Here is a 22,156-nt window from a genome sequence, read left to right as displayed (position 1 = left end):
AGAATGGAAAAATCCTCCGAGCAGGGAACTGAGGTGGCTGCGGAGACACCCTGCGTGCCTGCAGCCGCAGATGTTACAGGCAGCAACTTATATATTGCCATTGAGTAACAATAGGTACCATTTGATTGGCTGCTTTAAGCTCCACCCAGTTTTCTGAATGTTAACCCCACTCACCCATTCATGATCTGTGCCAAGTTTGGAACCTCTGGCTTTAAAACTGTGAGAATGGCAGTACTTGAAAGTTTTACATTGAAGTTAATAGGTGAAATTTGATTGGCTGTTTGTGGCTCTGCCAATTTTTCCTAATTTTTAACCACAGTCGCCCAGTGAGAAATTTTGTTTGGGACACCTGGCATTTAAACTGTGACAATAGTAGCAGTTTATCTTTTTCACATTAAGGTCAATGGCTGAAATCTAAATGACTGTTGTTGCCCATCCCTTTTTTTTCTTAAAGGGGCACTATGGCTAAATTCTTCTTATATTATCATTTAATATAAAATATGTGCAATTGTAGCAATGTGTAAGACTTGTATTGTGGCTGAATAAAACTCTGCTTCAATATTGCTTTACCCTAAATCAGTGCTGGAGTCCCGTCGCCAGAGAAAGCTAAGCAACGCTGAACCAGCACATTCCATTCTGCAGGAGGAGGCTGCCTTATCAGTCGTTGCATCTGAAGTTGTAATCTCCCCCTTTGATGTATCAGGAGAGGTTTCACCCAACGTCTAACTGCACATTAGTGCTGTTACAGCTCCTCTGATCTGCCGTACGTCTCAGGACAATGACGTACGGCTATGATGAAAAAAATGCTCCCCGCTAAGGCCCCCCTTCAGAGACACAAGCAGGACACTGGCTACACAGCACTTGCGTGTGCTGAATCAAGACGCTGGAATCCTGTGCATAAGAGAAGCTGGTCTCCATGGCAACTGACTGTTATAATTTAAGTAGGCCTCAGTTATTGGGACTGAGTTTTAGGTAAAAGGCTTGTTCGCAGAATATACCTTTAAATAGAGTTTCTCGTGATGCAGGCAGAAGCATCTCAGTGTCTGCTTGAAGAAAATGATACAAGCAGATACTGAGAAGATGTTCCTAGTCCAAGGTCTTAGGCCTACACTGCCCCAGACAAATGGACAACGGGAACAATCAACATGGGCCATATTTATAAAACAACATTCTTGCAACTAGGGCATAATATCTTATTGAATATTAATCGAGTAGGTGTGTGTCCTGACATCACAAGGGATCTGAACCAATCATAGATGGCTCAGTGAGGTCACATTTAACTCTTTCTGGTTCATATAAAGAGGGAGCACGGAGGGAAAAGGGGGGACTCTACTTTCCAGCTATCCGGCTCTCTATGCTTCCTAGTTAGAATACTAGCTTCCTGTATGTATGATGTAAAAATATGTGATGTACATAGGACATAGGAAAGACTATTAATACTTTGAAGAAATCAAACTGTAACACAAGATGCTTAATAAACCCCTTTGAAAGGTGAAGAAGGCTGTCTCCGCTCTATCTCCTGTATGCTGTCGCTGTGAGTTGCAGCTCTGATGAGTTGCTGGTGCCGGAGCTAAAGGTGATTTATTACAGTTGGTGCCGTGAAAACCCTAGGCCAATCCCAGGTCGTTGATTGGTGATCCAGGTGGGCACAAGAGTCAGTCTAATTGAGACTTCTCGAAGCAGCGACTTAGATCTCTGTGAGGCAAGCACAAGAGAACAGGAGAAGCTCAGAGCGAACTGAGCTGGAAGAGTTAAGAGCGGACTACGGAGGCCAGAGACGAGAAGTGCAAAGCTTATCAAGCAGAGATAAGCTCTGTGCGGAGTGAGTCGGGAAAATCCCAGCGGTAGGGTCGATGTGGGCGCCCTAATTGGAGTGGACGTACGCCACACATAGGGGAAGGCAGTCCAAGAGAATGGGTTTGGCCAGATCCCATTAGGACCTTCAGCGCATCCGACGCCTGTGAGGAAAACTTGGGCCAAGATTGCTGGGAGACTCAGAGCTCGTTTCTGGTACAGAGGCCACACACCGCAAGAGGTTTTGATAAGGCGAGTATGGTGTTATACATGTTTTCTTTTACTTGTCAGTGCGGCGCCCCCCCTGCAGCAGAGACAGGGGGGGGGGGCTGTGTGTGTGTGTCTCTCTCTCTCATGTTCTATGGGTTATATTCCTCGGAGTTTGGGAGAGAGAGAGACAGAGAGATGCTGCTGGTTTTTTTTTACCCTTTGCCTTTCTGTAAAGCTGCAATACTGCATGTCATTTTTTACGTGTTTTTTTCGAGCTTAGTAAGGCGTGCATAACAGTGAAAATGTTTTCTTGTCTATGAGTTATCTGTTTAGTGAGGTCTTTCGTTTCGCATTCCTGAGAGAGGGATATGAAGCTGCGCTTTAGCTAGTAGTTCCGTTCGTACGGTTATGAGTTATGCCCTCTCGGGTGGGAGGGGTGATTAATGTTCGAGGTGTGTAACATTCCAGAGCGTACTTGCTGCGTGCGCTGGTTCAGAGTTTTTCCTCAGCTGTGTGTTACATTCAGTTGTATTGTTGCAATGTGATATGCTAAAGTGTGCATGCAATGTTTTTTCTAACTGTTTTATTCTTTCCATACATGCATAGAGTTTGCTATGGGAGATTGCATAGCGGCCATCTTGTCTGATGTTCCATGACTCAAAATGGTGTCCCAGGCTTCAGGGGGGAGGATCCCAGGCAGTCATGACGTTCTAATGGGAGAGTCTTCTGAGCCCAGGGACGAACCCTCACCCCCGCCCCCAGTGAGGAAGGTAGGAGTGGAGGAGGAGAGCGTAGGAAATTCAGTAGGGCCTGAGGGAATGGTACCACCCATAGGTGTTTGCTGTTTCCTATGCTGAGTGCTGGGCTAATACAGAAGCACCCTGACGAGCAAGTGAAGCTGGGATATAACTCCACGGAGTGTGGCCACAATTTGAGTGGGAGAACATCAGACAGGGGAAGCACAGTAGTTGTCAGATGGCTACTGGTGACATAGGAAGCGGCTCCCTGGGTATGCATTCATATAACTTAGAGCATATCAGGGGGGTGCCGGTAGTGATTTTATTCACTGTAACATGAGTTCCCCGATAGAGGTCAGGGGGATAAAAGGGTACATAGCAATGGAAAAAAAAGAAAATAATACAGAAACAGGGTTGACCAATCGAGCCGTCTGTCGGAACGTTACAGAGCGGTAAGCGTTTTTCGGTTTTTGTCCGGGACAAAGCCAGAGTTTGACAGAGGTCAAGGCTGGGCAGTTTGTGCGGTTTTTGCGTCTGCGGATTGGTCAAAAGGTATTTTTTTTTCTTCTTCCAGCTCGTACCAAGCGTTCACACAATGCACAGGACTGACAGCAGTCCAAGGGGCGAGATTGCCGTGTATAGTGTGACAGTGTATTTGGGGGGTGGTAGTCCTATGTTCAGTCTAGGATCCCCTACACAGTCAGGAGTCAGAGACTCCCATGCAGTTGTAGTAAACTGTCATGTGATTTCCTGGATGGGGTTCTGCTTAGTTAACAGAGAACGCACACCTTCCTACAGGAAGTAGCTGTGTTTGTTTTTGGGGCAAGTGCAGAGGTAGTAGCATTGCCGATTGGTTCACAAATAGGACTTCCGGCAGAACTGGTTGCGATATATGAAGTCCTAGGTAAGTACCCTAAAAGGGGTAAGAACATTTCAAGCTCAACTGCGCGTTGCAGTAGTGGGCAGGTGGTCCCTACTCAGTACATACTGCGGTCAGCGTTGCGGCCGAAGTATGTACAGGGGGGATGTAGAGGTCAGTGCTTCAAAAGGTGAGATCCGAGGGAAACACATTGTAACAAGATAGGTACTTATGCTATGGTACATAAAGTAAGGGAGAGAGCTTTAGAGCCTTCCCATAATCAAAAAGTTAATAAAGTTCAAGTAAACTATAAAGAAACAAGATCAATTACGGTAGATATTGATCCATTTAAAGTGTACAGAGTACAAGCCGCAGGGCATAAACCCAAATCATTAATAAGAATTGATTTGTTTGTATTTCGATTTCAGGAGTTTGGCAATATGGAATCGAGACAGCGGCAGTGCTGACAGCAAAGATGGAGATGTCAGTCGGATAAGCGAAAAGTTCCAGATGCCAATCTGAGTTTGGAAAACACGAGATTCCTGAAATTGGAAAGAGACTAAAACACGAGATTCCTGAAATTGGAAAGAGACTAAAAAAAACGAGATTCCGGAGATGGGAAAACGACAAAAAAAAACTGACTGAGCAAAGCATAGTGCAAATTGCTAATGTTTTTCTTTCCCAAGGTGGTGCTTTTATAATGAAGAGTACCGTGCTGATGGTGATCATAGGTTGCCATTTCGTCCTAGGAGAACGAAGAGAGGACATTCTCATGTATAATAAGGGGTTAATGAGAATGCAAGGCCCAAACATGTTAATGTTGGGTGACAAAGGTACTAATCCTTTCACACCTCCCTCCGCTTGGCACAGATGGACCATGCAGGGATGGAGGAAAAGAGCACTTGTGCCAGGTGAAAACAAATTTCATGGCACAAGGTGGGTGAAAGGTCTAAAGGGTCAGGTGTGCGGGCAGTGGGAATTGAATGGCAGTGTAAATCTGCTATTGAATGCCACACTCCCAGAATCGAGGCACCGATCCAAAGTTTTGTTAAAAGGTACATTGCAGTACAATGGGTACATGCAAAAGGTGGAGTGTGTGATTCAGGGGTACCTTGTCTTGGTTATGCAGAGTGAGATGGTTCCAGATTGGAGAGGAACGAGCAGGAGGCGTCAATTCTCCTACCAGAGAGACGCAGGGGACAACATCACACTCTGGAGCTACCAACAGAGTGTGCCTCTGAAACAACTATACACACGTAAAGGCTGGAAAGCCGAGGGTTGGTGGTTCTCGAAACAAGAAGTAAAAATCGAGATCAAGCCACATTTCCAGGTGACAAAGAGGGTGGGGAGAGCGGTCCCGGGGGAGGGAAAGCCAACACAGGGAACCCCATTCACACCACACGGGTCACCACAGGGGACGATATTACACAGTCCATATGCAGCCACTTATCCTCATGCTAGTTGGGTAAGTGAAGAGGTACTCTTAATTGAAAGATTGCAGAGAGTACAGTCTTCCCGACCTCAGGTACATATTGTGCCTCAGGACATAAGGGGGGAAGAGGTCCAATCAGGACAGTTGGGGGCTAGAGTTGGGCCGAACCTCCGATTTTAGGTTCGCGAACCGGGTTCGCGAACTTTCGCGGAACGTTCGGTTCGCGTTAAAGTTCGCGAACCGCAATAGACTTCAATGGGGATGCGAACTTTGAAAAAAAAAAATAATTATGCTGGCCACAAAAGTGATGGAAAAGATGTTTCAAGGGGTCTAACACCTGGAGGGGGGCATGGCGGAGTGGGATACACGCCAAAAGTCCCCGGGAAAAATCTGGATTTGACGCAAAGCAGCGTTTTAAGGGCAGAAATCACATTGAATGCTAAATGACAGGCCTAAAGTGCTTTAAAACATCTTGCATGTGTATACATCAATCAGGTAGTGTAATTAAGGTACTGCTTCACACTGACACACCAAACTCTGTAACGCACCGCAAACAGCTGTTTGTACTAGTGACGGCCGTGCTGGACTGGTGCGCACCATGGCGAGAGTGCAGGTTTTTGTGGCTTTACAGCCCATATGGTCGGCCTGGCTGATGTAGCTGAATGACAGAACAGTGACTGTCCAGCTGATCAAATTTGGTCTGACCACAATGAAGCAACGACCTTATTATCTTTTGTGTGCCCCCCGAGACACTCATCTAGGCGCCGGTCATTGCTTCATTGTGATACGCAAGCCCCTTCACCACGGCAAGGTAATGATCACGAAGGGGAATGGGCGCATGTACATGCCTTTTCTTTTGTTGTTGCAGCTGCCCTCAGTGCAGCCAGAAAAATTAGGCAGTCATGTACACGCACCATAAAAATTATTACAGCGGCCGCTGCTAGCAGCGGCCTAAAAAATTCAGCAATCCGCCTGGAGTCCCGGACCCTGTTGGTGGTGGCGGAGAAGGTAGTGAAGCGGCCTGCAGGCAGACATGCTGTGTGGAGGGACTGGGAGCGACTTAGTCTTTTTGGGGCAGGCCAGGCAGCCAGTCACACGGCGTGCAGGCAGAGATGCTGTGTGTGCGGGGACTGACTTAGTCTTGGGGCGGGCAGCAGCCCTCCGGGATCCATGCCTCATTCATTTTGATAAAGGTGAGGTACTTAACACTTTTGTGACTTAGGCGACTTCTCTTCTCTGTGACAATGCCTCCAGCTGCGCTGAAGGTCCTTTCTGAGAGGACGCTTGCGGCAGGGCAGGAGAGAAGTTGGATGGCAAATTGGGACAGCTCTGGCCACAGGTCAAGCCTGCGCACCCAGTAGTTCAAGGGTTCCTCATCGCTGTTCACAGCAGTGTCTACATCCACACTTAAGGCCAGGTAGTCGGCTACCTGCCGGTCGAGGCGTTGGTGGAGGGTGGATCCGGAAGGGCTACGGCGAGGCGTTGGACTAAAGAACGTCCGCATGTCCGACATCACCATGAGATCGCTGGAGCGTCCTGTCTTTGACTGCGTGGACACGGGAGGAGGATTAGTGGCAGTGGTACCTTGCTGGCGTTGTGCCGTCACATCACCCTTAAAGGCATTGTAAAGCATAGTTGACAGCTGGTTCTGCATATGCTGCATCCTTTCCACCTTCCGGTGAGTTGGTAACAGGTCCGCCACTTTGTGCCTGTACCGAGGGTCTAGTAGTGTGGCCACCCAGTACAGCTCATTCCCCTTGAGGTTTTTTATACGGGGGTCCCTCAACAGGCAGGACAGCATAAAAGACGACATCTGCACAAAGTCGGATCCAGTACCCTCCATCTCCTCTTGCTCTTCCTCAGTGACGTCAGGTAAGTCAACCTCCTCCCCCCAGCCGCGAACAATACCACGGGAAGGTTGAGCAGCACAAGCCCCCTGCGACGCCTGCTGCGGTTGTTCTCCTGCCGCTGTCCCCTCCTCCTCCTACTCCCCCAAAGAAACACCTTGCTCATCATCCTCTGAGTCTGACTCGTCTTCTGCACACGACCTCTCTTCTTCCTCCTCCTCCCCCCTCTGTGCTGCCGCAGGTGTTGAGGAAACAGCTGGGTCTGATGAAAATTGGTCCCATGCCTGTTCCTGCCGTAACGGTTCCTGGTCACGCTCATTCGCAGCTTCATCCGCCACTCTACGCACAGCACGCTCCAAGAAGTACGCGTAGGGAATTAAGTCGCTGATGGTGCCCTCACTGAGGCTCACCAGGTTGGTCATCTCCTCAAACAGCCGCATGAGCCTGCATGCATTTTTCATCAGTGTCCAGTTGTCGGGCCAGAACATCCCCATCTTCCCAGACTGTTTCGTTCTACTCCAGTTGTAGAGGTACTGGGTGACGGCTTTCTTCTGTTCTAGCAGGCGGGAGAACATGAGCAGGGTCGAGTTCCAGCGAGTGGGGCTATCGCAAATGAGGCGTCTCACCGGCATGTTGTTTTTACGCTGAATTTCTGCAAATCGTGCCATGGCTGTGTAAGAGCGCCTCAAATGCCCACAGAACTTCCTGGCCTGCTTCAGGACATCCGCTAAGCCAGGGTACTTTGCCACAAATCTTTGAACCACTAGATTCATGACATGTGCCATGCAGGGTATGTGTGTCAGCTTCCCCATATGCAAAGCGGCAAGCAGATTGCTGCCGTTGTCGCACACCACGTTGCCTATCTCCAGGTGGTGCGGGGTCAGCCACTCATCCACCTGTTTCTTAAGAGCAGCCAGGAGAGCTGCTCCAGTGTGACTCTCCGCTTTGAGACAAGCCATGTCTAAGATGGCGTGACACCGTCGTACCTGGCATGCAGCATAGGCCCTGCGGAGCTGGGGCTGTGTAGCTGGAGAGGAGAACTGCCACTCAGCCAAGGAGGAGGAGGAGGACAGCGAAGAGCATGTAGCAGGAGGAGAGGAGGTGGCAGGAGGCCTGCCTGCAAGCCGTGGAGGTGTCACAATTTGGTCCGCCGCTTTCTGCTTGCCATCGTTCACCACCAGGTTCACCCAATGGGCTGTGTAGGTAATGTAGCGGCCCTGCCCGTGCTTGGCAGACCAGCCATCCGTGGTCAGGTGTACCCTTGACCCAACGCTCTTCGCAAGAGATGACACCACTTGCCTCTCAACTTCACGGTGCAGTTGGGGTATGGCCTTTCTCGAAAAATAAGTGCGGCCTGGCATCTTCCACTGCGGTGTTCCGATGGCCACAAATTTACGGAAGGCCTCAGAGTCCACCAGCCGGTATGGTAACAGCTGGCGAGCTAACAGTTCCGCCACGCCAGCTGTCAGACGCCGGGCAAGGGGGTGACTGGCCAAAAGTGGCTTCTTCCGCTCAAACATTTCCTTCACGGACACCTGACTGCTGCTGTGGGCAGAGGAGCAGGAACCGCTCAAGGGCAGAGGCGGAGTGGAGGAGGGTGCCTGTGAAGGTGCAAAGGAGAAAGCGGCAGAAGCAGATGATGCACCTGAAGGAGGAAGAGGAGAAGGAGGGTGACTTTTCTTTTGTGTGCTGCTGCTGCTTTTGCTCAGGTGGCCATCCCATTGCTGTTTGTGCCTTTTCTCCAGGTGCCTTCGTAAGGCACTTGTCCCTACGTGAGTGTTGGCCTTTCCACGGCTCAATTTTTGTTGGCAGAGCGAACAGATGGCTTTGGTCCGATCTGAGGCACACACATTAAAAAATTTCCACACCGCTGAGCCACCCTGGGATGTGGGCACTATGGGGACCTCAGCAGCTGATGCTGAAGGGCAAGTTGGCTGGCTGTACATAGGTGGCGATACATGGTGCCGGACTCTGCCACCAGCTGTTTCTGACGAAGAGCTGCCCCAGCTTCTTTCAGCAACTTCTCTCCTCCTACTACTCTCTGACTCCCCCTCTGAACTGTCCCCCTCTTCATCTCCTCTATTGGGAACATACAGAGGATCCCTATTACCGTCATCATCGTAGTCATCCTGCCCAGCTTCGCTTGCCTCAGACAAATCCAAACTTGCACCATCAGTAGGTCCTTCATCCTCCTGACACGTTACATCCATAGTGTTGCCGCGTAACTCAGACATATTAGCTGGTGAAAATTCATCTGGCTGTAACAACAATGGCTGTGCATCAGTGATTTCAACACTAAATAATTCTTGCGAAGTGTCAAATGCAGCGGAAGTGGTGCTAGTAGTAGCGCTGGTGGCTGAGCAAGATGAGGTGTTCTGTGTCGCTAAATACTCAACCACGTCCTGACAATCTTGGGAGGTGATGGGACGTGCCTTCTTCCGAGCACTGTACTGTGGGCCAGGTCCACACGAAATTACATTTACACGACCTCGCGCAGACCTGCCGGGTGGCCTTCCTCTGCCTCTGCCACTACCTCTTCCTCTTCCTCTACCTGTTTTGTCCATATTGGGTATGCACGGAGTGGTATATCACACTGCGTGCACTCACGTAGGTAGGTGGGTTCACTTAACTGCACAGGTATGCGCACTGATGCGGTGGGCTCACTGAACAGAACAGGTATACAGTGGCGGGTTCACAGAACAGGTATGCAGTGGCAGGATCACTGAACACAATAGGTATGCAGTGGCGTGTTCACTAAACAGGTATACAGTGGCGGGTCCACTGAACAGAACAGGTATACAGTGGCGGGTTCACAGAACAGGTATACAGTGGCGGGTCCACTGAACAGAACAGGTATACAGTGGCGGGTCCACTGAACAGAACAGGTATACAGTGGCGGGTCCACTGAACAGAACAGGTATACAGTGGCGGGTCCACTGAACAGAACAGGTATACAGTGGCGGGTTCACAGAACAGGTATACAGTGGCGGGTCCACTGAACAGAACAGGTATACAGTGGCGGGTTCACAGAACAGGTATGCAGTGGCAGGATCACTGAACACAATAGGTATGCAGTGGCGTGTTCACTAAACAGGTATACAGTGGCGGGTCCACTGAACAGAACAGGTATACAGTGGCGGGTCCACTGAACAGAACAGGTATACAGTGGCGGGTCCACTGAACAGCACAGGTATACAGTGGCGGGTCCACTGAACAGAACAGGTATACAGTGGCGGGTTCACAGAACAGGTATACAGTGGCGGGTCCACTGAACAGAACAGGTATACAGTGGCGGGTTCACAGAACAGGTATGCAGTGGCAGGATCACTGAACACAATAGGTATGCAGTGGCGTGTTCACTAAACAGGTATACAGTGGCGGGTCCACTGAACAGAACAGGTATACAGTGGCGGGTCCACTGAACAGAACAGGTATACAGTGGCGGGTCCACTGAACAGAACAGGTATACAGTGGCGGGTTCACAGAACAGGTATACAGTGGCGGGTCCACTGAACAGAACAGGTATACAGTGGCGGGTTCACAGAACAGGTATGCAGTGGCAGGATCACTGAACACAATAGGTATGCAGTGGCGTGTTCACTAAACAGGTATACAGTGGCGGGTCCACTGAACAGAACAGGTATACAGTGGCGGGTTCACTGAACAGGTATACAGTGGCGGGTCCACTGAACAGAACAGGTATACAGTGGCGGGTTCACAGAACAGGTATGCAGTGGCAGGTTCACTGAACACAACAGGTATGCAGTGGCAGGTTCACTGAACACAACAGGTATGCAGTGGCGGGTTCACTGAACAGGTATACAGTGGCGGGTCCACTGAACAGAACAGGTATACAGTGGCGGGTCCACTGAACAGAACAGGTATACAGTGGCGGGTCCACTGAACAGAACAGGTATACAGTGGCGGGTTCACAGAACAGGTATACAGTGGCGGGTCCACTGAACAGAACAGGTATACAGTGGCGGGTTCACAGAACAGGTATGCAGTGGCAGGATCACTGAACAGGTATGCAGTGGCAGGATCACTGAACAGGTATGGAGTGGCAGGATCACAGTACAGGTATGCAGTGGGCTGAGGGCTCACTGAACAGAACAGGTATGCAGTGGCAGGATCACTGAACAGGTATGGAGTGGCAGGATCACAGTACAGGTATGCAGTGGGCTGAGGGCTCACTGAACAGAACAGGTATGCAGTGGCAGGATCACTGAACAGGTATGCAGTGGCAGGATCACTGAACAGGTATGCAGTGGCAGGATCACAGTACAGGTATGCAGTGGGCTGAGGGCTCACTGAACAGAACAGGTATGCAGTGGCAGGATCACTGAACAGGTATGGAGTGGCAGGATCACAGTACAGGTATGCAGTGGGCTGAGGGCTCACTGAACAGAATAGGTATGCAGTGGCAGGATCACTGAACAGGTATGCAGTGGCAGGATCACTGAACAGGTATGCAGTGGCAGGATCACAGTACAGGTATGCAGTGGCAGGATCACAGTACAGGTATGCAGTGGGCTGAGGGCTCACTGAACAGAACAGGTATGCAGCCAGGAAGAAGTTAAGCCTAACTAATCTTTCCCTATATGAGAGACTGCAGCAGCTTGCCCTACTCTCACTAATGCAGGCACACGAGTGGCCGTAATGGCCGCCGCTGCCTGCCTTATATAAGGGGGGGTGGGGCTCCAGGGGCTAGTGTAGCCTAATTGGCTACACTGGGCCTGCTGACTGTGATGTAGAGGGTCAAAGTTGACCCTCAGTGCATTATGGGGCGAACCGAACTTCTTCCGCAAAAGGTTCGCGTGCGGTACCCGCACGCGAACCACCTACGTTCGCGTGAACCACGTTCGCCGGCGAACAGTTCGGCCCAACTCTATTGGGGGCATATTTTGTCAGGGAGATGCGTAAAGATCCTGTGCAACTGAGATTGGACTAGGGGAGGTATATCGATTTTTCTGGAGAAGGATCTTTTGCATGGCAGCTTCGAGATGTTTGGGTGAACAAATGGAAACGGTGCAACATTCCTTTAGGCACCGCCACTTCCTTAGTTCCCACCTCAACCCGTGTCTTCCACCAGGACCTGAGAGGTCAACCTTTTTTGGTGCTAGACGGGGAGGTGAAACAAGTAGAGTTGTCCTCATGCGGGCAATTCTTGCAGAAGTACCTGCGTTGGCCGGGGCAAGTCAAATTTAGTGAAGAAGCCTGCGGGCTCAATAACGCAGAATGCGAGGCTACTATTCAAAAGATCCACCCTGAAGCCCAACCGATAGTTCCGGTGGCTGAAGGAAAGGTTTGTTTTTTTAGCATCCTGTCTAAGGACACATTCAAGGTACATGTTCATAATTGTTCCAATAAGGGGGATCTTTCAAGGGGAACATATTGGGTGAGTGGAGATCCCATATGGATCCAGTCATCCAGGTTGGATGACGTTATTTCTCAAATTGTTAAGAGAACTCTAAAGTGCAAAGTTTCACGGGTAGTTCCCGTCCTGAAAGAGAACATGACATGGGACGAAGGGGAACAGGTTTTGATCCAAGACGACCACATTTTGTTACAAAGGTTAAACAAACAGTACACTAAGTTAGAGGTAAGATTTCACCATGATCCAGGTGATCTTAACGAGGTAAAACGCACAAATAAGCAGGTGAGTTCCAGTCTGACCTGGTGGAAAAGGTTTCCGGTGATGTTCCAGGGACACTCGGACTGGGTCTCTGCAGTTCCAAAGTTCTTTCTACACCCACTGGTCGTCTGGATGGGGATGACAACTTTAGGCATCATTATCCAGGTGAGGTTGCGTGTTAAAATTACGTAAAACAAATTAACCTGGTCCAGAGGTTGGTGCCTCATAAACAATCTCCTGACCCGATATTTTAAAATTAAGGGATATACAGGGTTACGGGTATAGGTTTAGTAGTACCTGTGATGGATCTGATTGTATAAAGGCGCTCTTTTAGAAGGCACCTGGCACTGCTCCATTGAGTAACAAACACACAAGTTTCACTTTTCTGTGGTCATGCAAGTTTGTGAGTGATACGCAAGTGACGCAAATGCTGAGCATGTGGTATAGAGGGACTTAGAAGTAGGGCCTCCCCAGAGAGCCTGGTTACAGGAAGACCAAGAGGTCATGCTCTCTCTCTCTTCAAGGGGTAACCGTCTAGAGCAGAGAAGGTGTGTGAGCACGAGCATCGAAAAGTGAAACATAAAGGAAAGAAACCAGGTACTGCTGGGTTCCGAAGCTGGGATCTGCAGATCAAGCCATTTTAGGGGGGATTGTTTTAATTTAAGTAGGCCTCAGTTATTGGGACTGAGTTTTAGGTAAAAGGCTTGTTCGCAGAATATACCTTTAAATAGAGTTTCTCGTGATGCAGGCAGAAGCATCTCAGTGTCTGCTTGAAGAAAATGATACAAGCAGATACTGAGAAGATGTTCCTAGTCCAAGGTCTTAGGCCTACACTGCCCCAGACAAATGGACTACGGGAACAATCAACATGGGCCATATTTATAAAACAACATTCTTGCAACTAGGGCATAATATCTTATTGAATATTAATCGAGTAGGTGTGTGTCCTGACATCACAAGGGATCTGAACCAATCATAGATGGCTCAGTGAGGTCACACTTAACTCTTTCTGGTTCATATAAAGAGGGAGCACGGAGGGAAAAGGGGGGACTCTACTTTCCAGCTATCCGGCTCTCTATGCTTCCTAGTTAGAATACTAGCTTCCTGTATGTATGATGTAAATATATGTGATGTACATAGGACATAGGAAAGACTATTTATACTTTGAAGAAATCAAACTGTAACACAAGATGCTTAATAAACCCCTTTGAAAGGTGAAGAAGGCTGTCTCCGCTCTATCTCCTGTATGCTGTCGCTGTGAGTTGCAGCTCTGATGAGTTGCTGGTGCCGGAGCTAAAGGTGATTTATTACACTGACAACAAGTGCTGACCCTGCCTGTGCCAGCTTCTCTGAAGCGGGGCCTCAGCGGGGAGCATTTTTTTCATCAGAGCCGTAAGTCATTGTCCTGAGACGTACGGCAGATCAGAGGAGCTGTAACAGCACTAATGTGCAGTTAGAGGTTGGGTGAAACCTCTCCCGATACATCAAAGGGGGACATTACAACTTCAGATGAAACGACTGATAAGGCAGCCTCCTCCTGCAGAATGGAATGTGCTGGTTCAGCGTTGCTTAGCTTTCTCTGGCGACGGGACTCCAGCACTGATTTAGGGTAAAGCAATATTGAAGCAGAGTTTTATTCAGCCACAATACAAGTCTTACACATTGCTACAATTGCACATATTTTATATTAAATGAGAATATAAGAAGCATTTAGCCATAGTGCCCCTTTAATTGTGAACCCCAGTCACTCAGCGAAAAACACTTTAGGTTCAGGAATCCTGGCATTTAAAATGTAAAAATGGCAGCAATTTTGTTTTCTATTGAAAATTAATGGTTGTCGTGGCCCCACCCACTTTTTCTAAACTTGAAGTGGAAATACCCAGTGACCACATTTTTGATATTCGAGGTCCATGACACCAGTAGTGTGAGAATGGCAGCCTTTTTAAATGTTCCTATTTAAATGAATCAAAGAAATCTGATTAGTTTTGGCTCGACCCACTTTTCTGAATTTTAACCCCAGTCCCCAAGTGACCAACTGTGCCAAGTTTGAAGAGCCTGCCATTAACCTTTTAGGTTTTAAATTTTCCCATTCAAACAAATGGCTGAAATTTGATTGGCTGCTTAGATTGGCTTCTGTAGACTCTGCCCACTTTTTAAATACATTTTATCCTCAGTCACCCAGTGACCCATGGTGTCAAGTTTGGGGGCTTTAATACTGTGAGAATTACAGCTGTTTAAATTTTCTCATTGAAGTCAGTAGGGAAAATCTAATTGATTGTGGCTCCACCTATACATATTAGTGGGACAACATTTTTCAGCTGCACCCAAAGACTAAGTAACCCAAGTTTGGTGAGTGTAAGCCCCAAGTCTATGGGAAAAAATAGGGTCTTCGGGGGACCACCACAGGGCCGTGGTGGGTGCTTAACAGAGCACAAGTAACCTATTCGGGTATGAACCGAACAAGTGGGCAATGTTTGAAAATCGTACTCCTAAAACTGTGGGAGGAGTAGCATATAATATTAATTGGCTGTTGCTAGCTCCGCCCACTTTTGGTGTAACCCTGTTTTTTTGTCATTGCAATGGACACACACACCAAGGGTTAAATATGCATTAACTTTTTGTGGGGAGTGCTGCTATAAGGGGAATCTGCAGGTGCCGCAAGGGGGAGCCCATGAGCATGAAAGAGGTGAAAGAAGCTGGGCATGTGCAGGGCGGAAGTAACGGGTTTTGGCAGTTAAAGGCTAGTGAGGGGGAGGAGTTAATTAGCCATGGAGACTGACCTGATGATGCAGGAAGAAATAAGCTTTATTTTTGAGGAAATAGAGCAGAGACACAAGAAGAGACCAGCCATTGGTGAGGCCTGAACTCTGAGCTCCGAGCTTCCCCTACTAAAAGCGACAGCCAAAGCACGCCAATCCGAGGGAATCTTACCTCAAACCATGGAGGAACAGATGGAGATGGAGGCCACCAACAAGAGGAAGAAAAACAACGCGAAACCGCAAAGAATTCCGGAGATGTTCGCCGGAGCCCAGGCCAGATCAGCTAATTAAGATGGCGCCGGCTCCAACACAAAGACGCACACAGCCCAGCAGGCACTTCACTCGGGAGGACTCTCCGCCACTCCTTCAGATCTGAGTGCACCCAGTACAGCCACCACAGGAGACTCCTCTCCCAAATCTGTATCACCCGAGTCCCGCAGCCCGGTCAAATCAAAGCAGAAGCTCTCACCACAAGAAGATCAGGTAGGCCTGGAAACTGTCTGTACCCTGCCCCAGCCCACGGCCATCTTTGCCCACACAAATCCCTCACAAGACAGTACGCTGGAATCCTTCCCAGCCACTGACCAAGGGCCGACTCAAGCATATATGAAAGACTTAATAATGACACTCAAGCTTTCACTCTCTGCTGATTTTGCAGCTATCACAGGCCACTTACAACAGTCTATCAGCACCTTAGGAGATAGAATATCTACTGTGGAAGACAGCGTAGCCTTACTCACAGTCGAACATAACAAGACAGTGGACTGTATAGATGAGACACAAAATGATATCAGCTGGCTAAAAATGAAGGCAGCAGACCTGGAAGACAGAAATCGCAGGTCCAACCTAAAACTCAGAGGAATTGATGAGTCAGTACTGCAGCCTCAACTCAAGCAGTATGTGCAAAAGCTCATACACACTTGCCTGCCACAGCTAACAGAACTAGACCTAGTGATAGAACGAATCCACAGATTACCTAAGCCCTCCTTCCTCCCAGACAACATCCCCAGAGATGTAATCTGTAAATTTCTTTTCTACCCTACCAAGGAATCCCTCCTTCACTACATCAGACAACAAGGATCTTTACCAGAACCGTTTAAAAACATAACCCTATACTCAGACCTCTCCCAGGCTACACTAACCAAAAGAAAATCACTGCTACCAATCACCAAGACGCTGAGGGAAAAAAACATACCCTATTGCTGGGGATTCCCCACCAAGCTCCTGATTCAAAAAGCAGGCACTCTATTCACTATATCAAACATCACAGAAGGCTCTAAACTGCTGTCCTCCTGGAAAATGAAAATAGCAGATATTACACGTAATCCAAAGAAGCCCTCTCCAACGGCTAAAATCAGACAGGATTGGCAATCTGTACCTTAAGGGGAACTCTGGATACACTCCAAGATTTCCTGTATCAGAAAATAAGAAGTTCTCTCCCTAATGGAGAGAAGGCTCTCTGTTGCCCCCCAAGAGGAGTACTTCAAAGTAGCCCTGGGCTACACAAGATAACACCTATAACTTTGTTCTGTGTTATATTGTTGTCAAATACTGTTATGGCCTCAATATGGGAAGTTTCTGATCTGCTCCCTCACCCCCCCCCCCCCCCCCCCATGTCCCCTCCTACATTGTGTCAGTAGAATAAATCATCAAGAAATCTATGCCCGTGTGTTACTGGTAAGATCTCTCAAATTCTATCATCCACCCTGCATAAATGCTAATATGTACTACCTTTAATACAAAGGGACTTAATATTCCAGTCAAAAGATACTCCCTATTCCCTATGGAAGGAAGCCCTCCAACTACGCTCGGATATAATATTCATCCAGGAAACCCATTTCCAAGAAGGCAAATCACCAACTTGTCGCAATCCTAATTACCCTCTGATAGTGTGTAGCAACAACGCAAAAATGTGGGGTAATGACTGCTTTTCACAAGGATCTAGATGTCCAAATATCTCATACAGAAAAAGACTCCCAAGGCAGGTACATCCTAATTCAGTGCACGATCAACAACATCCCCTATACCTTGTTGAACCTATACACTCCAAATCAAGGACAGCTCAAATTTCTCAGGAAAATACTAACGACAGTGACAAGTTCTAATCCCCCAGGACTAATAATAGGAGGAGATTTTAATTCCATCTACGACCAGAAGATAGACTCTTCTAATCACAAGATTAAACATTCATCAGCACTCGCTTTCCTGTTTGCAAAGCTAGACCTCTACGATCCCTGGAGAGCCCTGCATGGAAATGAAAAGGACTTTACACATTTTTCTCATGTCCATTGTTCCTACTCCAGGATAGACTTTTTTCTAACCGACAGACACTTGCTACAAAAAGTAATCAAGGCCAAAATACATAACATCACTTGGTCGGACCATGCCCCAGTCTGCATCACTATAGACCACTCCATCACCAGAAACTCAAGACCTCCTTGGAGATTGAACACCTCGCTTTTATTACCGGGGGAAAACAAGGAATATATTGCTAAGCAGATAACCGAGTATTTCTCTTTGAATGCAGGGGGGGGGGGGGGGGGGGGAGTTGGGGAGGCTATAACCTGGTTAGCCCACAAAGCAGTTATTAGGGGCATTTTAATCAAACTGGCGGCTCAAACAAAAAAAGCGAAACAAAATGAAATTAACAATCTATTAACATCTATCCAAAAACTAGAACAAATTCATCAAAGAGGTCCCTCACACTCTGACACACAAGCTCTATTTACACTTAGACAAAAACTAAAAGAAGCATTGACGGTGGAATATGACTTCCGACTGGCCAAACTTAAACTAACACTAGAGTAGACAACACAGAACCGGCACTGCAACTGCTTTAAAACATGCAAGAAAGACGTAGTCCGTTGCTAGAGGGTTAGTAACGGGTCATGCTGTAGTTTGCATGCTCAGACTTGAAAGGCAGCAGGTCATGGTAAGCAGAATGTAAGAGGGTAGTCGGCACATGCAAGCAATGTAGCATATAAAAAAGCTTTATTCTTGCGGCTTCATGCAAAATGCATCACAACACAATGCTTGGTAAAATAGTCCTACCCGTTACTTCAAGTGGCTGTGGGGTGAGGTGGGAGCAGTGGGGGCCGCCTTACGACCGTTTCGCTCTCCTGAGCGTCTTCAGAGGCAATGCGCACCCATTGCCTCTGAAGACGCTCAGGAGAGCGAAACGGTCGTAAGGTTATAAACATACTTCACTCCTTGGGCTCGAGTGGAAGGCCTTCTCTGCTCCTGACTTTGGATGCAGAGAAGGCCTTCGACAGAGTACATTGGGGTTTCCTGAGTGAGGTACTTAAAAAATTTGGAATACAAGGACCCTTTCTTCAAGCAGTCATGGCCCTCTATAAAACCCCATCAGCATCAGTAAATGTGTCGGGATTTCTCTCCAAAAATTTTTCCATAACAAATGGAACAAGACAAGGGTGTCCCCTGTCCCCGCTAATATTTGTCCTAATTATGGAAACCTTTGCAGAAGCTATTCGATCAAACCCCAAGATTGAAGGAGTTCAGATAGATCCAGTAGCCCCAAAATGTAGCCTCTTTGCAGATGACGTTCTAATATCAGTTACCAACCCCCTCACCTCTCTACAACACATTACGGACACTATCTCAGAATTCTCAAAGGTCTCGCTATACAAAATAAATGAAATGAAATCATCACTCCTGGGCATTAATATATCTAATTCCCTGAAAAACAAAATTTCACAAAAATGTCCCTACCCATGGGCCAAAAGAACCATTCCATACATAGGTATCCAAATTCCAGCATCCTCTAAAGATCTGTACGAAACTAATTTCCCCACCCTACTAAAGGAAATCAAAACAGAATTAAACCGATTGGCCCCCCTAGACCTCTCAATATCAGGGAAGATGTCGGCATATAAAATGGCAGTTTTCCCCAAAATTCTCTATTACTTTAGGACCCTTCCTATCACCCTCCCTCACCACTTTTTCAAAAACCTAAACACATTAGTCAACCACTTCCTCTGGCAAGGGAAAAAGCACACATTCTCCTTTCACACCCTAACAACTAACACCTCGTAAGGAGGCTTTGGTCTCCCCAATCCCCTACATTATTACCATGCAGCAATACTAGAAATGTCACAATATTGGTGGCATAACACACCTGAGAAATACTGGGTCAATTTAGAAGAAACATTCAGCAAATGCAAGCCAGCAAATCTACTCCAATTATCATGGGCAGACTTACCCATACATACAACCCCGCATCCCACGATTAAACAAACACTATCCTCTTGGGAATTTGTAAAAAAAATCCCTCCCAAATCGCCCCAAAATACCATCAAGACCAAACTCCCTATTACAGCACTCATAATGACCATACCGAATATAAACTTAAAGGCATGGACCAAGTCCGGTATCTCCCAATTAGAGGACATCTCAACAGGGAATCAAATACAATCGTTCGACTTTCTAAAATGGAAGTATAAAATCACTGATGACGAGTACTTCACATATCTTCAAATCAAACACCTACTGAAGTCCCTCAACCCGACCACTAACACTATCCACCAAGAAATATGGAACTTCCTCTCCACAGCAAAACCTAATCCTAAAGGAGGTATTTCCTTCTGGTATAAGTATATTAACACTAAGAACTCGTTTCCCTTCACAAAAACTATAAAAAGTTGGGAACAAGACTTACAAATAAAAATCCCTCCTGATGACCTAATAAAGGCACTACACCAAATAAAGAAACTCTCCAAATGCACTAGTCACTTAGAGACCTATAAAAAAAATTATACACAAGTGGTACCTCACACCTCATATCATGGCGAAAATATCCCCACAGTCTTCCTCAAAATGCTGGAGAGGCTGCCCCCAACTGGGCACGCTCTTACACATTATATGGGAATGCCCCAAACTGATACCCTACTGGAAACAGGTTTTCAAAATAATCTCAACAACAGCAAATAGACAGATCCCCCCCAGACCCCACTCTGGCCATTTTTCTTATAAATCTGGATCAGTTTAAGTCAAATATAAGATTGGGTATCTTGCACATCATATGTGCAGCTAAACACCTGCTAGTATCCAACTGTAAACAACCCCACATTCCCACCCTACAACAAGTGACCAATTTAGTAGATTATAACCTAAAAATGGAACATCTGGGGAGAAGAAGGTGTGATAAAAATGTCTGGCAATATGAATGGTCTTTCGACTGGAAACAAATACTATCTACACATGCGTAGAAGTCCTGGTATACTCCACCACAGGAAACTCATAACCTGCCACATACACAGGGGCTCAGATATACGGCAATGTAGGCCTTCCAACAACCCCCCCCCCCCCCCCCCATGTCTACCCTCCGAGCTCTCCCTTTCCTATATCCAGATCTGATTTGCAGATCAGAAGGGCATACCCAAATCTACCTAATTAAAATCAGGACAGTGATTTGGATCCCTGCCCTTGCTAATTAAGTTAATACCTTTACAGATCCATAACAGAATCAGGTTCTTCAGTTTGTACTTAGCTAGTAAGGACTACCTTAACTCCACTATGGTTTAAGGAATTATTCGTGAACAATGATTACTCTTAGGTATTTAAAGGTTCATTAAGTTGATATGATTAAGCATAAGTTCATCTCTGTCAATTGTGAATTTGGAACTATTTTAGAAGGAATAACCTGTTTATGTTGGATAATTAGTTCCGCCTCTTGTAGTTGTTGATGTTTGATGTTCGCAGTCTTTTTAAGCTGTAATTCGCCAAAAACTTCAATAAAAAACTATTGTCAAAAAAAAAAAAAGACAGCAGTGAAGAAGTGAAAGACAGCGGAGTGCTTTGTGAGGAAAATTCTGGCAAGTTAATGCTAATAAACTGTATCACATATATTTCCTGAACTAGCCCTGATCCCAGCAGGTGGATGTATACAAGAGGTCTACCTATACTCATCTGCCAAGAAAAAGTTTATGAATGTGTTTTGTCACTGAACTTTTCTATCCATATGATTTAATACAAATATTTCTTTAAAAGAATTTAATTGGTGTCTGGAGGATTTCTTTACAGAGCACAAGTAACCTATTCTACAGTGAATGGATCAGCGCTTCGCTTTACCAAAAAGATACATGCAGCAGTGTGACAGCGCATCCCACGCAGTCTGATCATCGGACAGTGCAGTCTGTGCACTTATGATGTTCCTGCGTGTTGCACACTATACGCGTTGCTGAAATGTGAATGGCAACACATGCACTGTGAACAGGGCCCAATGTGTTTGGATAAAGCACAACCAAATTCGGGAATCCAATGTAACTTTCCAGTTTGATTTTTTCATATAACATCAGTACTGTAAGGTTGTCTTGTATAGTATAACACATTTATCTCCTTATTTTGTCAGTCTGTCAACTGATTAAACAATCATTGTCCAAGCTTTGCAACAATCTTTAGCTATGTATAGTTACCAATAACACCTGCAGTGATCATTCATGAATCCATACCACATTGCCCGAGGCACAGAATTTGTATTATAAGAGGATGCTACTTAGCAGCTAGATTCTGATATAATTATTTAGGATACTGTCAAATAAAGGGAAAGCTGCACAGTGTACCAGCAGGATATGTGTGACTTTGAATTCACAAGCCTTAGCAGCTAGCTTCAGATATAATTACAGAGGATTCCATCAAATAAATGGAAAATTCCTGTTGTGTCAGCAGGACTAGTTGAGGTTTATTTTATAAACCTTGAAGGTGTGCCACTAAATCATATACACAATCTACTAATTTAACTGTAATATATTTACACTAGCCGACCCGCGGCGTAGCATACGCCGCATAAGATGGTAGAGGGCAGGAAGGGGGTATTGGGCACAGTGGCGGGGAGGGAGGTTGGACCCCCCCTCAACTGGGTCCCCCA

The sequence above is a fragment of the Hyperolius riggenbachi genome, chromosome 5, assembly GCF_040937935.1.
Source record: "Hyperolius riggenbachi isolate aHypRig1 chromosome 5, aHypRig1.pri, whole genome shotgun sequence".
Classification (NCBI taxonomy): domain Eukaryota; kingdom Metazoa; phylum Chordata; class Amphibia; order Anura; family Hyperoliidae; genus Hyperolius; species Hyperolius riggenbachi.
This window is presented reverse-complemented; position numbering follows the sequence as displayed.